The 17,349-nt window shown below is 38.4% G+C and overlaps 1 protein-coding gene across 2 annotated transcripts in view; it reads right to left on the bottom strand.

Annotated features, from left to right (window-relative positions):
• POPDC3 (popeye domain cAMP effector 3) overlaps window positions 1–16,156 on the bottom strand; it is a 32,084-nt gene extending 15,928 nt beyond the window's left edge. For both annotated transcript variants that reach the window (XM_078155221.1, XM_078155222.1), the window contains exon 1: window positions 15,887–16,156. The gene's annotated coding sequence lies outside the window, so the exon portion shown is untranslated. The remainder of the gene's footprint in view (window positions 1–15,886) is intronic.
• Between the last annotated feature and the right edge of the window lie 1,193 nt (window positions 16,157–17,349).

The raw sequence follows: 17,349 nt of genomic DNA, 5'->3' as shown, positions 1-17,349 counted from the left end.
GTGACTTACTTAATATTATTAAAACCTCCATGGGAAATGGTCATAATTGGAGGTAATATCTTTTTTTTTATCCATTTCAACATCAATAACTTATTTTGATAGGTCAAGTTCAAACTACTGAAATTGTTCACGGTGTATTAGCACCTTTATCCTTTGCTTAATTTGACATAAATTTTGATCCTTTCCTTGCACACTGACAGTTGACTTGGAAATGCCTTCCACATTGGTAGCTAGCTATTTCCTGTCTTCTAACATAGAGTCAATTTTATAATTGGCAATGTTGTTCCAATGTCTGAAGGCTTCTAACTTTCTTCTTGAAGTATGAGGCTTCTGACTAGTCAAACAAACAAAAACCAAACAAAAAATCAACCTTTGGCCTCAATTCAATTAAATAACCAATTAACACCTATTATGGACAAGGCTCTGAGGCCAGTATTCTATCTACTTTACCATACTTGCTTCTCCAGGTCCAGTCCCTATCACTATCCTATATTCAAAGCACTGGCTAGGTACTAGGATACAAAGCCAAGATGCTCCTTTACTCATTCAATATTCCTGGTCATTGGTTGCAGCATTAGAGCAGGGAAAACTAGATGGTGAAGTGGTTTGAGTGCTGGGCTTGGAGTCAGAAAGACCTAAATTCAAATCTATCCTCAAGACAGTTAGTAACTGTGTTAAGGGCAAGTCATTTAATTTGTTTACCTCAGTTTCCTCTGTTGTAAAATGGGGGTGATAATAACACCTACCTCTCAAGGTTATTGTGAGGATCAAATGAGATAATTTTTGGTGTTACATAAATGCTTATTTCATCCCTTTCTTCCCTCCCAAGGGTAAGTTTTTGTGGAAAAGACAACATGTTTTCAGATAGACAGATATGTTCAGATACTGTTCACATACTGTAATTATGACCATTTACCTTCTCTGAACTTCAAGTCATCAAGTCAACTCAACGAGAATTTATCATGTGCTTAATATGTGCCAGGCACCATGCTATGTGCTTCAGATACAAAGAAAAGCAACAAACATACAAACAAAAACCAGTCTCCACTCTGGAAAAGCTCATTGTTTAATGATAAAGAAAACACACAAACAGCTATGTACAAACAAGATATAGAAAATCTCAGAGGGAAGACATTAAGGTAGAGGGAAGACTGGGAAAAGCTTTTTCTTTTTCTTTTCTTTTTTTTTTTTTTTACAAGAAGTGCTACTTTAGCTGAAACTTGAAGGAAGCTTGAGAAAGATGGAGATAAGGAAGGAGAGAGTCCTAGGCATGAGGGAATGCAGAAAGCCTCTATAGAAAACTTTTCCCAAACACTGATTCATATCTGAATATTATTTTAGATAGCATCAATTCCATAAAAATCAATGGAATACTGGGCAAAATAGGCCAAGATGGCTACCAGCCATGCTGTAGTATTAAAATGAAAGGCTCCTCTGGTCCAATAAATGAATAAATGATGGAATGATGACCCACAAAACTAATCCAAAAGACCTGTTAGGATGCCTTTGCTGTTCCCATGCCACGGGAAGCCAGAGAAGTGTTCAAACATTTCCCTTGGTTAGGGGAAATAGGTAGGCATAGGAGACATACTCTCTAGCTGATGGGGAAAGCAGTGGAAGCCCATACTTCTATTGTTAAGATAGTAACAAGATATTTTGTACAGGATCCAGTCATCAGATTCTATTGCAAAAAGACAAGTGGTTAGCAAACAAACCCAAAAAAACCCCCTTTGTTTTAATTAAATGTCTACACTTTTTGTATCACTAGAAACACAGCAGATATCCAGCACTTGAGGGATTAGTAAACAAGTTATTTTACATGAATGTAATGAATATTAGCGTACCATGTGAAATGACAAATACAATAAATACAGAGAAATATGGGAAAACTAATACGAACTGATGCAAAAAGGAGTAAGCGGAGTTAGGGAAAGAATACACACAATGGCTACAACAATATAAATGGAAAGAACAATAGCAACAAAATAATGAAAACTTAATGCTGTGAAATTATAATGATCAGGTTTGGTCCGAAAGAAGGGATATGACCAGGCACTTCCCTCCCTTCTACAGATATAAGACTTCTTAGATGTATTGTTGAATTTTGCTGAACTTTTTTCCCATCTTTTTTATTCTTTGTTATAAGGAATGGGTTTCTGAAGGGGGGGAAAGGAGAAAGAGAACTAGACTGGGAAATGTGGGTAATGTAAAAATAAAGATAACAATAAAAATTATCTTTAAAAAATAAAAAAAAATCAAATGCCTTGTACATATACTGGAATTATTCTTGGACCTTATCTTCTTATAAGCCAGAACTCCCAAGTTAAAGTATTGATTTAGTTGGAATCAATGACTCTAGACAGCATGTACCATTGAGCTAATTTTTGGTTGCTATGCAATCCAGAAGAACATAATTATGCCAATATTTTACTCATTAAATTAGTATCGGTTTCAGTATATACTCCAGATGTCAAATTACCATGTCTCTAAATTGGTTTCTTCTTCTTTTCCCAGATTGTAATTAAACTAGAACCTGTAAACACTACTTCTAGTCCCTTCTATCCTATTTACTTGCATTGTGACCACAGGTAAGTCAATTAACCTCTCTGAATCTCAGTTTCCAAATTTGTAGGTTGTAGATAATAATTACTTCCCTTTCTACCTCACAGGGTTGTGAGGATAAAATCTGAAAATGTTCATTAAAATGCCTTGAATGGAGTAAAGCACTATATAAAATGTAAGGTTAATAATTTTGATGTAAACTGTAAATGTTCACATGGTAACATGCTACAAATCACCAATAGCTAAGAATAATGTAAATTAAAATAACTGTGAGGTTTTACTTTACAACCTGAAAATTGGTGAAAATGACAAAAATAGAAATAATCAATGTTGGAGGGGATGTGGGAAAACAAGTATGCTATAAAACTGTTGCTGGAATTGTGAATTGGTCCAAGCTTTGTGAAATTCAATTTGGAATTATGCAAGAAAAATTACTTGATTCAGTATTCCACTCCTTGGGGAAAGAAAGAAAGAAGGAAATGGAGGAAGAAAGGAAGGAATGAAGGAAGGAAGGGAGGAAGGAAGGAAGGAAGGACCGACCCAATATATATGGAAACATTCATTGCAGTAGTCTTTGTGGTAGAAAGGAATTACAAACAAAATGGGTTTCCATCTCCTGGGAAGTAAATGAAAAAAATTCACATAGAGCTAATGAAACCTTATTGTGCGGTAGGAAATGATTAATTTAGGGAATTCAGAGAAATATGGGAAGATTTGTATGAAACAAGTAGAATGAAAAATAACATGCACAATGACTAACAATGGAAATGAAATGATTATTAAATGAGGTTAAAGTCAGTGAAAAACTGATACTGGGCCCAGAGAATGGCTAACAAAGCATACTGTCCATTTCTCCTAGCAGAGATGTTGGAGAAAATGTGGTGTGGTAAGAGCATGGCCTCTGTATTTCTTCTGGAGTTGGAAGTCCTGGGCAAGTCACTTTGCTTTTCCAGGCCTCAGTATCCTCATCCACAAAATGACAGGATTAGATCTGAATCCATGATCCCATGAACTGCTATTGCAGAATGTTATATGCATTTTTTTGAACAAAATCACAAAATCAGGTGTTTTTGTTTAATGGTACAAGAGGCAGTGGACTGGGATGATGTGATGCAGTAATTCCAGAAACAAATATGATGTTAAGACAAAAGGTATTAACAACATTTTTAAAATAGTTATTGACCACCAATATATGTATCAACGGACTTAGTCATCTACATGTAACACTTATTTCAAAAGCATCTTCCTATAGAGGCTATAGGCATTATTAAGAGCCAAAGGGAATATTGTGCAAAAAAGTAATATTGACACTAGGTTTATAAAAACTGTTCCTAGTGATGACTTAGAAAAAGGTGAAGATACTGGGATTTGGGCTATTTTTTTCCTTTGTCATAGCCATAAAGAAGGCAGAGAAGGAGAAAAAGAGAATTGAGAGGCCTTCCTTTTTGATGGAACCATTTTAATCTTTAGGTTGTGAAAAGGATGAAGAAAATTCTTTTGAAAAAAGTTTCCTCATTATCCCATGTTCTCAGAAGTGAAGTCACATGCTGGATTAGCTAGGTAGCCTACTAGGCTAGGTAGTAGTTAGGTCCTGTAGCCATGAAGACCTGAGTTCCAGTCCAGCCTCAGACACTTACTAGCTGTGTGACACTGGGCAAGTCACTTAACCTCTGCTTGCCTTGGTTTTCTCAATTGTAGAATGGGGTTAATAATAGTACCTACCTCCCAGCATTGTTAGAAGGATCAAATGTGATAATGTTTGTTAGGCACTTAGAACAGTGCCTGGTACATAGTAAGTGCTTAATAAATGCTTGTTTCCTTCCATGTTGCTGTTAAATTGAAGGTTTGTAGTGACCCTGGTTGTGATACTTCTCAGAATTAAAATATTGTAAGCAATTATTTATAATTTTGTGTTACTGATTTCCTTGCTAATAAATTATATGTTCAACAAATTTAATATTTATTTATTCTTAGATATCAAAGGATTTAATATATAGAGGAATATAAATAATTATTATTGGGAAAGGAGGTTTCTTTAGTTTATTAATATCTGATCAACTGGTAGGGGCTCTGAATTCAGTTAACTGAGAGGTATTAAAACTTAATTAGTCAGGGGAGCTAGGTGGCACACTGGATAGAACTTCGGCCTTGGAGTCAGGAGGACCTGAGTTCAAATCTGACCTCGGACACTTCACACTTACTACCTGTGTGACCCTGAGCAAGTTGCTTAACCCCAATTGTCTCACCAAAAAGCAAAAAAAAAAAAAAAAAGAAAGAAAAAAGAAAAGAAGAAACTTAATTAGTAAGAAAATATCCAAACACATTCTTGAATTGTTCTAGAGATTAGGATGATTAAATATAATTGCAGATTAATTAACTGAATTAATTAATAAAAATTAAATATGAGAATGAGTCAACTGATATGCTTAAGGAAGACACTATAATCCTTGTTAATACAGGCCACAGAAAGCACAATCTTTATGACCAGGGAACTTACAACATACATACTGCACAAACATAAGAGAATAATAAGGATCTTTCCTTCTTTTAATATTCTTACCTGTCTTTTCCCTTTCAATAGCTAGAAGTGCCAATGGAAATCTGGTCCAAAATCATCAATTTAGGTTTGTGAAATGGAGGAGCTGAAGCCCACAGAAGAAATGACTCACTGAAGTTTACACATCTAATAAGAGGCAAGGCCAGAATTTGTATCAAGGTCTTCTGACCTCATATTTTTTCACTTTTGACATCAACCTGCTTTTCCTTTTCCATTTAGCTGAAGGAAATTGGTTCTGTTTCTGGTGTATTATTGTGTTGTCTGCTTTGTGTTTATATTTGCAAATGGACTTGAGGTGCATGAAGTAGCATCGGGACTAATAGAAATATTAAGATACTTTTATATCTATTTCATCTCTCACCATGAAAGATTTTATCCTATAGTGGGCTCATATAGAAGAGAATACTATGTGGTTTATGCACTAGGTCTTGTAAAATCATCATTATTACCAATCTTTTGTCTTATTGCATCACAAGAGAGGATTTTATCCTCTACTAGGATCATACAGAATGAATGGCACACCAGCTTACTTATTCATTCACTGTGGCTTCTAAAATCACCAATAGCTATAACACATATTAAGAACCATGGGGATTAAAATTTAATTAATTATTTTTTAAAAAAACCACAGGGGGAAAATTCACTTATCTGTCAAATGGAAACAAATTCATAGACTGTAGATCTGAAACAGGAAAGGACTGGAGAAGTCATGTAGCCCAGCCCCTTCCTTTTACAGATGAGCAAACTGAGGCCTAGAAAGTTTAAATGACTTGCCCAAGGTCCCAGAGGTTATAAAGTACCAGAGACAGAGTTCAAACTCAGAACCTGTGACTCCAACTTCAGGGTTTTCTCTACCATACCACACTGCCTCCAATAACAATAACAATAAAAAGAAATAATTACTACCGTAGCAATTTAGTATCTTAAAGAACTCTAAAATAATTTATAATTTGGGCATATAGAAATTATCTCATCCAACATATTTCTGTTGGTTTCATTTATCTCCAGTTCAAGAATAGCAATCATAATATGTTAATATGATTATGTCACTAGCTGACATACATACTATACTGAGGTTTAAAAAGTATTTTACTCAGATTATCTCCTTTGAGGTTCACAGCTCTATAAAACAGAGTTATTATAATTTCCATTTTTACAGATGATGAAACTGAGTCTCAGAGAGGGTAAGTGATGGTTATACTTCCAGTAAGCATCTAGGTGGGGGCAGCAAGGTGTTGCAGTGGATAGAGTGCCAGGCCCTGAGTCAGGAAGACTTTATCTTCCTGAGTCCAAATCCAGTCTCAGATACTTTGTGACCCTGGGCAAGTCACTTAACCTTTTGCTTCAGTTTCTTCATTTGTAAAGTGAGCTGGAGAAGGAAATGGCAAATCACTACAGTGTCTTTGCCAAGAAAACACCTAAATGGGGTCATGGAAAGTCAGACATAACTGAAACGACTGAACAACAAAGAATCAAGGTTGGTGTTTGAACTCAGGTCTTCTGACTCTTGCTGTATTGAATGAATGCTGATTAGTTATGTAAGCTTGCATTTTTTTCCTTTTTAAATTCATGTCAAAAATAGTGACAGGAGGAATGATGGAGAGAGGGACCCTTGGCAGAGTCAGATTTCTAAACAAAACTTATAGGTGGTTTTCCTGTATACTTTGTTGCCTCTACCTACTATCCTCTTACCCCTCAGCCCTTTGCAATCTGGCTTTCCAAGAGATACTACTCTCTTCAAAGTTGTAAATTGAAAATAACAATGATTAAAAAACAAATTATTGGGGACATCTTAGACCTTTTCCAAAATTATCCCCACCTAGACTATCTTATCTAGGTGGAGTTGTTGCCCCATCCAACTAGAAAACCTTACAAAGAATTTCATCTAAGGTGCATTCCAGCCCATTGTGTTCCACTGATTTGGCAGGAGTGTAGATCCTCTGTCTAGGTTGCCCAAGGCTGGGGATGATTTGAAAGTAAATGACCTAATCAAAGTCACATTCCCCAACTTCTCATAAGAATAGGTCCACTTCTCAAGATATTCATTCTTCCCATTAATTGTTACCAGAGTTGATTGCCACCCTCTGGAATATCCATTCTTCCAAGGGCATATAAGCCAATTGGGTTCCATGAGGAGTCTTTTGCATTCAAGAGTGTCACTAATCCCTTTTATTAATTATATGCTAGCGTGATTAATAAAATGATTAATTACCCAGAAATTATACCTCTTGAACTTTTTATATGTCACACAATGATCTCTTAATTGGCAAAGCTGATGGATTTTTCTCAGTCCTTATCCTTCTCAAGCTCTTAAATCCCAGATATCCTCTGCTCTCATGACATTGTTCTCTCTTTATTCTTTTTCTACCTATCTGACCATTCTTTGTTTCCTTTGCTGGTCACTAACATTATGATGAGCTTCACTGTGAGTATTCTCCAGTATTTAGTTGTAGGCCCTCTTGCCTTCTTCCTCTACATTGTCTCTTGATAACCTCATCAGCTTCCATGGGTTTAGCTCTCATCTTTATGCTGATGACTCATAGATAGATAGATACAGACATAGGTAGATATATATTATGTGTGTGTGTGTGTGTGTGTGTGTGTATGTTTGTGTGTATTTATATTTGTATTTGTGTATGCGAGCGTTTCACCCCAATGTCTCTCTTAAGTTGGTGAGAGTACCAGAAGACTCTTTTTCTTCTTTTTTTTGAGTAGATACCAAGTGACTTTCAGGTCTTGGAAGTTACACCAATGAAGCCAAAGATTCAGAAAGTCCAACCAAGTTAGAAAGGTTTCAAATAAAACATGACTTAGTGGAAAGTGTAGTGGATTTGAAGTCAGGCATCCTGGGTTCAAGTCTTGACTTTTTTGCTTATTAGTTATGTTAAATAACTTTTGCAAGCCTTGGCTCCTTCATTTATAAAATAAAGATAAAAACACTTGCATTACCTTCCTCATAGGCTTGTTGCTTTGTAAACCTTAAAATGCTAGAGAAATGTGATTTATGATGTGAGAATGTCCTGGTGATGGCCTATACAACCCAGCAGTCATTCAAAGACCAGCTTAGGAGAGAATCATCACCAGAAAGCTGGCCATTTTTTAGACACAGAAACTCGTAAAGACCGTTCTGAAAGGAGAGGGCTCCTGATCTGTGTCCTAGAAGGAATAACTGCACCAACTAAATAAGAGATTGTTCAAAGCACTGAAATAAATAGTACATGCACACACACATGCATATGTACACACGTACACAAACCTGACATGCAAACATACTTTGCAGCAATTCTGAGGAAGGAACAATATAAAATTGAACAATGAAAACGTGTCCAGCTCCAAAAAGGGAAACAATGCCCTAAGTGACTACAAAAACATTATATGAACAAAACACTTTACACTCAAAAGTGTCAAAATGATTACCCCCACTTTGCAGATAAGGAAACTGAGGCTCAGAGAGATTAATGGATTTTCTCAAAATAATGGAGTAATAGTTTGAAAGCCAGAAAGAATGAAATAGTGGAAATTCTTGGATTCATGATCAGATAACTGGTTTGAATTCTCACTTTGCCACTTACTACCTGTGAGACCCCTGGATAAGTTGCGTCGCCTTTCTGAGCCTCAGTCCCTTCCAGCTCTAAATCTATGATGCTACAATCATTTGACTTTAGAGGTAATTTGATTATGGCATGCATTTTTTAAATGTCCTTTGATCCTACCCTTTGTTATAGGTGGTACCAATGTGTCTGAAATTCACCATTTGATTTCCAGGTGGTTCATTTCTGGCATTCTTCTTGCACTCTGGTCTAGTGCAAAGAGTACTAGATTTAGATTTACCTGATTTGAATTCATGTCCCAACTCTGACAACAATAATAATAGCTAAAATTTATGTAGCTCTCTAAGGGTTTTCCAAAGCACTTCACATATATTATCTCATTTAATCTTATGTAGTAAGTGCTCTTTTTATCTTTTTAAGGGGAGGAGACTGAGGCTGAGAGAGAAGATAAATGACTTGCCCAGGGCCACACAGCTAGTAATCACCTAATTCAAACTCAGGTCTCTCTGATTCCAAGTACTGTGCTCTATCTGCTCAGAGGTGTCAAACTTGAGGCCTGCAACTTGCCAGCAAAACTCGCCACGGTAAGCAATAATTTGCAGTTTCAAATGCATACATCTTTTTAAAAATTCTACTATATTATGGGAATGCTTGTTTTATTTCTTAAAAATAAAATAAAAAATAGAACTAAGAAATATTTAACAAAAAGTAAATAAAAATAAGATGTAGATAATCTTAATTTTTGTTTTTCTAAGCCAATATGCCTGTAGGATCTGTTTGTATTCATGTTCAACCCCATTGCAGCATACCATTTAATGCCCGAGTAACAGACTTCAAGTCTTAATTTCATTGTGTGTTAAAATGTCAATAATAATGCCCACTATAGTTATCTCACAAGGTTGCCAGAAAGCACAAACTCACTTAGTAAGTCAGTAAGCAATTTGGAAATGTGAGCTATTAGTATAATTCAGTGCAACTCATTTGAGAGATGAGGAAATAAATGCCGAGAGAGGTGAACTGTGTGGCTCAAAGTCACATAGCTAATGTAAGGCATAGCAGAGGCTCAAATCGTGGTCTGATCCTCAATCTAGTGCTTTCCTCCCCCAAAACACAGAGACTCTCATGAAAGAATATGTTAACAACTGAAATAGAAGAGTCTCTGTCATCATTGTCAAAAATGTTCTAAGCCGGGGTAGTTAGGTGGCGCGGTGGATAGAGCACTGATCCTGGATTCGGGAGGACCTGATTTCAAATCTGAACTCAGACACATAACACTTACTAGCTGTATGACCCTGGACAAGTCACTTAACCCCACTGCCTAACCCACCCCCCAAAAATGTTCTAAGCCTGTGTTTGTGGCACTTCACCCATGAGCATCATCTGAAAAATGTCACTGCATGTCATTAGCCTCGATTTCCTCCTCTGTAAAATGAGCGAGGGTAAAGGAGATGATCACTTCAGAAACTTTCACTTCTAGATTTATGATCCCACAAGGGAAAGTTTTCCAGTGAATTGGTCTGGAGAAATTTACAAAGGAAAGAATACTGAATTTGGAGTCAGAGTTGGTTCAGGTTCTAGTCCTAGTTCAAATCTCAGCCCCACTACGTGCTACCTGTGTGTGACCCTGAGAAAGTCACTTCATTTTTCAGTTTCCTCAGTTTTGTCACCTGTTAAGTGAGAGGATTGGACAAGATGGCCTCTAAGGTCCCTTCCAGATATAAATCTCATAATAGCTAGCATTGATATAGTGCTTTAAGGTTTGCAAAGCGCTTTATGAATTTTCTCTTGTTTTAACCTCATGACAACCCTAAATACTATTATTTTCATTTTCAGATGAAGAAAGGGAAGAAGGGAGGGAGGGAGGAAGGGAGGAAGGGAGGGAGGAAGGGAGGAAGGGAGGAAAGAAGGGAGGGAGGAAGGGACGAAGGGAGGAAAGAAGGGAGGGAGGAAGGGAGGGAGGAAAGAAGGGAGGGAGGAAGGGAGGGAGGAAGGGAGGGAGGAAGGAAGGAAAAAAGGGAGGGAGAAAGAGAGGAAAGAAGGGAGGGAGGAAGGGAGGAAGGGAGGGTGGGAGGAAGGGAGGGAGGAAAGAAGGGAGGAAGGAAGGAAGGGAGGGAGGAAGGGAGGAAAGAAGGGAGGGAGGGAGGGACGGAGGAAGGGAAGAAACAAACATTTATTGAGCACCTACTGTGTTCCAGGCACTGTACTAAGCACTTTACAAATATAACTTCATTGGATCCTCCTCTTCTGAGACAGACAGAGATTAAGTGGCTTGCTCAGGGTTACACAGCAGGATTTGAACTCAGGTCTTCTTAACTCCAAGTGCCAGGCTCTATTCACTGTGTCACCCAGCTGGTCTATGATCTTATGAGTGTAGTACCTGACTCACAGTCTTCTTCTCCATTTCAACCCTTTCCATCATATGTGAAGACACCAATACGCATTTCATTGTTCCCCCAATCACCTCCCGGCTCATCCTCCTACTAAACTCTCTGACCTACAAATAGAGCTGGTCCTACATTTCATCTCTCCGTCACCTGTCTGTGCTACCTCCATGATCCAGAACTCTGACATTGCTTTCTCTCATAACATCCTATCCTTGCATCTCTTCCTTGGCCTCCACTTTTCCTAAGCATATTTTCCATCTTGACCATGACCTCTAACCCCTCAGCCTGTTCTCCCAGTCTATGATCCTTGCTCTGTCCTCACTTTCTTCTCTTTGTAGTCTCGATTATATGATTGACCAATTCAACTATGTACTATCAAATACCCTTCAATTTTTTTTTTAGGCAATTGGTTAAGTGACTTGCCCAGGGTCACACAGCTAGTAAGTGTCAAGTGTGTGGTCTGAGGTGGGATTTGAACTCAGTTCCTTCTGACTTCAGGGCCGGGCTCTATCCACTGAGCTGCCTAGCTGCCCCTACCCTTCAATTTCTTGCCCCCTCATCCTATGGTTACACATGCCTAGCCAAATTCCAGCCCTGAGCTAACCCCACCATCCAATTATCTGCTTCTACTCATAATTAATCAACAATAATTTATTAAGTGCTTAACTATGTTCCAGGGATTGTGTTAATCACAGGGTTACAAAGAAGCAGCAAAAACCACTTCTGTTTATAGTCTATGGAAGTTTATATTCCAATTGGGGAAACACACAAAATTAGTACATACAAAATAACTGCTGAATAGATGGAAGGTAATTTTTGATGGTATGACCCAACAGTGGCATAAACATGCTATTTTGGTGCCCAACAGATTTATCTAATCTAATCTCAATTGCATCTTCACTATTATATGGCTATCTTTTTATTTTTCCTCAGGCATTCTCTACCCATTCCAGGCAACAGCTTCCTCCAAACCTTCTCTGGTCCTAGAACTCTTCTCCCTTTCAAAGTCAAAGTCGGAGAAAAAGACATCTACACTTCATTGCTTTGATATCTGGACCTTCCCTTACTTCTCAAACTCTTATGTTGCGGCTTCTGACTTCATCACTCTATTGAACTTGCTACTGTAACTGTCTGAACTGCTGAATCTAGGGTCCTTCTTTGTTGTCATTCTACATTACCTCTCTCTAGGCTGTAACACTGTCAACCAACCCCTTTCTCCCGTATACTCTTATTCCTTGGCTTCTGAACCATTGCTCTCTTTTGGTTTCCCTCTTACTTTATAATGGCTGTTGTGAGGATCAAATAGAAATATGTGCAAAGTGCTTTGCAAACCTTTAAGTGCTGTATAAGTTATTTTTACTATGCTTGTTATTATTATTATTATTGTAAGGTAGTGGGCCTAACAACAAATGACTTGGTTTCAAAAATGGCCTCAGATACTCACTAGCTGTGTGACTCTAAGGAAGACACTTAAACTCTCCCAGGATTGTTGTAAAGATTAAATGAGACATTAATTGTGAAGTGCTTAGTATTATACTTGGCACACATAGCAAGTACCATATAAATATTAGGTATTATTATTAATCATATTATTTTATCTCTACCTAACTACTCCTTAATCTCCTTTATTGAATAAATTTCTCTTTCCTGCTCATCAAGTACATATATGTGTCCCTGAAAAATCCTTAGTAGCTCCTTATTGCTTCTAAGACACAAACTCTATAGGCTGTTATTTGCCATCTTCCATAATCTACCTCCTACCTCCTTCCTACCTCCCTTTCCAGACAAACTGTATCTTTTTGCCCTCATATGAATTATATTTTAGCCAAACTGGTACATTAGCTATTTCTTTAACTTGACGTTCAAAAGACTTTAATTTTTATAAGTAATAGGTGGGCATTTTACGAGGATAAAACAAGAAGCATTTGGATTCAGGAGTCCCTCAGTTTACCAAAAAGAATACATTTTGATTAATGAAAGAAAGATAATTGCTTCAATCTATTTGGAATAAATCCATTATTGTAAATCCGAAGTATTACCTCCCGCCTCATTCCAAGTCTAAGGTGTATGAATAAAAATCTAATTCTTTCTTCAACTGTTTTTACTTACTATTCACAGATTGGGTAAATTAGATTTCATAAGCACTTGGTTTGCATTCTAATATAATACTTCCTTCCCCCATACAAATAGCATTTGTGCTATTCCTCACCTGTGTAAAAAGGTTGTGCTAGAAACTCAACTAGATTATATGTTGGGAAAAATTAATGGCCATATCTCCTTTAAGGCACATCGAATTTGTCAACCTTTCAAAATGTAGGCAAAGTCAAAAAGACCAAGGATTCCAGGTTTCAAACAGGATAGGTTTTTATCCTGTTCCCATACTTACTCAGAAGGCAGACATATAGCCTTCTGTCCTCATCAAGTCACATCTGTTAACTCTATGAATAATTTAGTTGCACAACTTTATCTATCTCTGTGTTTTTTACACTTTGGATCTTATGTAATATAAATGCTCAGCATATAAGAGTATAACTAGGAATTATTAGGCCTAAATCAGCAGATTTGTCTAATAACAATGAAATGAAAGTTTTTATAAAACACCTCTGTGACTTTCACTTTGAAGCATTTTCCTGTTTATTTTTTGAAATGAAGTGGGGGAGCAGAAGGCGAGTGAGGGGAAATCTTAATTTTTTTTTCTTTACAAAGGTAATCAAAAACATGTAGCATCTTATTTGGAGACTTGCTTGTGCTCTATATGCCCGTGACCCTCACCGACAGCAACAAAAATCTAAACTCTGAAGCTTTCCTCTACTTTTTAAAGGACCGGTCTCAGATATTTTGCAAAGACTACCTTAAAATTTAATATCACTCCATCATTACAGGTAATGTTCCTACTGCCATGCCCATATGTGAGGATTGTTTCATAAAGAGGTCCTGCCTTCACCTTCAGTCTTCTGAAGCCTCCTTTTTGACCAAGTAGCTCTAAAAAGATGTGCCAACCTTATTAGTCAGTTCTGTGGTACAATGTCTGGATTCCAGTTTCTGGTGACACATTTTTAAATTTAACAACATAGAATGTCACCATTTAGAAGTTTAGTTTGTTTTATGATTCAGATATTACAAGAGATTTGTATAATTAAAGAAATCCAACTGCTTACCAAATGTCTGAGGGCATAAATGCACACAGTTTTAGAGAGCAGGTAATGCCTTATATTAAATTGGATTTTGGAAAATACTCTCTTGAAGTTACTCTAATGTAATGGAATGCTAGAACCAGAAGGAATCTTAGGGCTCATTTAGTCCAATGCTTTCATTTTATAGGTCAGGAAACTGAAGCCCATAGAAGTGATTTGATCACCTTTGTTTATATTCTCAACTCAGCATTCTTGTTTAATTCTTTATTTATTACCAAAAAGAACAATTCCCAACTACAATATTATAATATTTTATGCAAATGTCCTTGGGAATTAAAAATATGAAGAAATAAGTATAATTTATGCTTACTCTGAAATTTCAAAATACTTAAAATGTAATGGTTAACAATTTTTTTTAAATCACTAAATGTGCATGTTTGGTGGAAAGGTTTTAAATTTGTTTCCAAAGTTGATGAGTTTCTCTTGCTGGAAATAATTCTCACCATCTGTATATTATTAATTGTCTATTTGTGTTTTCAATCAATACAGGGACCAAGAATCACTAGAGCTGGATGGAACCTTAAAAGTCATCTAGTTCAGCCCTGTTATATTTTACAAATGAGGAAACAAGAATAGAGAAGAGAAATTACTTGACCATGGTTCCACCAAGAATTTCTCTCTTGAATATTAGAGATCCTTTGACCTGCTTACAAGAGAGAAGGAAGGAAGGAGGGAGGGAAGGAAGGAAGGAGGGAAGGAAGGAAGGAAGGAAGGAAGGAAGGAAGGAAGGAAGGAAGGAAGGAAGGAAGGAAGGAAGAAGGAGAGGAGAGAGGAAGGAAGAAAAAAGGAAAGTAAAAATAGAAGAAAAAAGGAAAGAAGGAAAAAGGAAAGATGGGAGGAAGCAAGGAAAAAAGAAAAGAAGGAAGGATGGGAAGGAAGGAGGGAGGAAGGAAACTCCTGATGGAGTGTCAGTAACCTCCCTCTTCAAATGCCTTCCAAGCCTGCCTTTACATTTCAAAGTCCTTACATGAAACATGAATGGGAAACATTAAGAATCACGTTTCTTTTTCTTTTTTTTTTCTTCCACAACCAGACTTGTCCACAGGACCAGTGAGAAAGGATGGAGATGTATAGCTAGATGTGGCAGTTTTCCCAAGTCGGTGTGCAACCGAAGACAAGGGGAACCAATCCTGTTCCCTCTAGGGTCCAGTGCAGGAGACTGACAGCAGCTAAAAACACAGACGCCTATGAGAATCTAAGAGGGCTCCTTTCCCTCATTAGATTCCCTCCCCAACTCTCTTAAGGGGGCCCTGAGGACACGGCATAGGCAGGATTGACAGACAAAAAGGAATGGGGATCAAGGCAACACAGAAAGTAGTGATGGAGGCCTGGGGTAGGAAAAAGGGCAACACGTGTGAAGTGGCTGAGGAAGGGGATGGGAATTTGGGGAGCAGCCAAGGAAAATGATAGTCCCAGTAACCGACCTGGGGCAAAAGAGGAGGCAGATGAGTAGCTGCAGAGCACAGAGAGGAAGAGGCAGAGATGGGGGTTGGAGAGCTCCGAGAAAGTTGCTCCAAAGCCCGGGGTGCCTCCAACTTTCGCTTCCATTTTTAGCCCCGTGAGGTGCCAGGCTGTAAGTCGACACCCGAGCAGGAGGCGGCTGCAAAGCCAGCAGCTCCTCTCCCAACTCCTTCTTACCTTTTTCTTTCGCTCGGCACAAGCTCCAGGGTTGCATGACAAAAGTTTCAGGTCCTAGCCGGACTCTGGCTGGGAGGCTGAGAGCCTGCGAGGCTGGAGCTGACCGGACTGCTCCGGCTCCCCTTCTTATTCAGGGTGGGTGCCCGCAGCCCCGGCCCAGCGGGTCAACTCCGCGCCCCTGAGCTCAGCCCCCGGCTCCAGGCGGCCCCGCGCCCGGCCGCGGCAGCTAGGACTAAAATAGGCAGGGCAGCGGGGAGGAGGCGGCGGTGCCCGGGCATCGGCTGCCACGGCGCACGCGCCCCCCAGATGCGGCTGCAGCTGTAGCTGCAGCAGCGCTTGGCAGGCGGAGACACTGAGACCAGCTGCGGTGGGGTGGGAGCAGCTGGAGCCACATCTGGGAGGAACCCTAGGGTCCAGAGCCAAGAAAGTGATGAGGAATACCCGGCTAAATAACAGCAAGGCACTCGGGAGAAGAACAAGAAGACTGTTTGAAAACTTCGATAAACTCCAGTTACTCTTAATAAATACATTAGGGCTTGAGTACCTTGTACGCATGACTAATAACATTTCACACTACGGAATATACACCACGTGTGTTGAAATTCATATTTTAATCTGTCCCATTTGGTATTAAATATTTGTTTTACGAAAGAAGCTCTAGGGGTGGTGATCAGAGCTTCTCACCTTGTAAGATCATGGACTTGTAGCTAAAAGAACTGATATTATTCGATACTCAGATTTTGCACATCAGGAAACAGAGATTCTGAGTGAGAGCTAGTGTGATTGCTGCTATCACCACCAGCACCACCACTACCCCTGCCTCTCCCGACTGAACCATTTCTTCACAATTCTTACTGCACTAGAAAGGGCAATTCAAGATTTTTTCTAGTGACCCATGTAATTAAGAATCCATAGGGATGTAGGCATGAATTATTTTTTTTTATTGATAGCAACAATGAAATATAGCCTGCAAGCTGCTAAAATATATTAATTTCTTAGCAGCAATACAGGAGATATCCCCAAACCCCCAGCTTAATCAAACTTCGAGACTCAGCTGAAATCTCACATTCTGTAGGAGGCTGGTTCTGATTTTCCCAGCTGCGAGTGCCTTTCCTTCTCAGATTTGCTTTCATTTACTCTGTATATATCTTATGCATACCTTATTAATTTTCATGTTTGTTTTGCCCATTAGAATGTGAACACTTTGAGGGCAGGGACTGTTTTTTGCCTTTCTTTGTATCCCTAGTGCTTAGCATAGTGCCTGGCACAACAGTAGATGCTTAATAAATGCTTCTCAACTGATTGATGACTCTAGAATGGTGGGATATATTCAGTCAGGGTCATTTTAATTCTTTTTCCAATCTTACAACTTGGATGGTGGTTTACAGCTTCAATTTAAGGGGTTCTGTGAAAGAAAATTTACTGTGCACTTAGAATTGGACAACCTATAACTAGGGGGTCAT

The sequence above is a fragment of the Phascolarctos cinereus genome, unplaced genomic scaffold, assembly GCF_003287225.1.
Source record: "Phascolarctos cinereus isolate Bilbo 61053 unplaced genomic scaffold, phaCin_HiC Scaffold_5;HRSCAF=322, whole genome shotgun sequence".
NCBI lineage: Eukaryota > Metazoa > Chordata > Mammalia > Diprotodontia > Phascolarctidae > Phascolarctos > Phascolarctos cinereus.
This window is presented reverse-complemented; position numbering and strand designations above follow the sequence as displayed.